Source organism: Sinocyclocheilus anshuiensis, unplaced genomic scaffold, assembly GCF_001515605.1.
Source record: "Sinocyclocheilus anshuiensis isolate Anshui unplaced genomic scaffold, SAMN03320099.WGS_v1.1 scaffold1075, whole genome shotgun sequence".
Lineage (NCBI taxonomy): Eukaryota > Metazoa > Chordata > Actinopteri > Cypriniformes > Cyprinidae > Sinocyclocheilus > Sinocyclocheilus anshuiensis.
In genome coordinates this window covers 1,199,976-1,200,767 of record NW_015544163.1, presented here as the reverse complement: position 1 = coordinate 1,200,767, position 792 = coordinate 1,199,976, and the positions used below count along the sequence as shown (strand labels likewise).

Here is a 792-nt window from a genome sequence, read left to right as displayed (position 1 = left end):
TATATATTACATTTCTGGTGGGGTGTTTTCTTATAAACAAGTTAATCTCTTCAGTATTTTATTTATTTTCTAGAATAATGTGTAAAATTAACAGGTCTAATTTCAATATCTGTTTGTTTTTCATCAAAAATGGAAAAATCCTAATGTTAATTGAGTTTTCAAGAGTTTTACTGTTGTTTTTACTAATTGGTCCGAATTGGTCTAGGGGTACTGGGGTCTAACATTTAAAATTGAAATAAAAAAATAATCACATACAGCCAACGTGCACGGGACAAAGAGGCATGAAACCGGAAGATTATAGTGCAACAGAGTAATTTATTAAGAGTAAATACGATGTAAATATAAAGGTTTGATAGCGAAACAAAAAAGTGGTATAAATATATTTACAGCATATACAGTATTTATAGAAACCGTCATACTCAAGACAGTGGGAACGGGAAGAAGGGACGTGGGTGGCGCTAAATCAAAGAAAATAACAAAACCAAACTTAACTCTAACTTATAAATATCCCCCTAAGCCTAACTACAAAAAGAAATTGTGAAAAAGAAAAGTCTTTAGTGTCCGAGACGCTCTAACTAAGCTACACTTTCTAGCAAAAGTACGAGGGGTGGCACTCGCCCTAACCTATATATGGAAGGATATTCCGCACTATTTTCAAAAGGAATAGCAAATTGTATTTTCAATTGCGTTTTCCAAATGTGGGCGCATAAATTGTGACAATCCAAATGCAATTGCAAATCCTTAATTTTCGCTTTTGCGAACGCACAGTAACTGCCAAATTTCAAATGAAAA

At 33.2% G+C, this 792-nt stretch overlaps 1 protein-coding gene across 1 annotated transcript in view; it reads left to right on the top strand.

The window, feature by feature from the left end:
- Positions 1 to 792, top strand: part of LOC107695641 (uncharacterized) — a 16,451-nt gene that overhangs the window by 1,477 nt on the left and 14,182 nt on the right. The gene's annotated exons all lie outside the window — the stretch shown is intronic.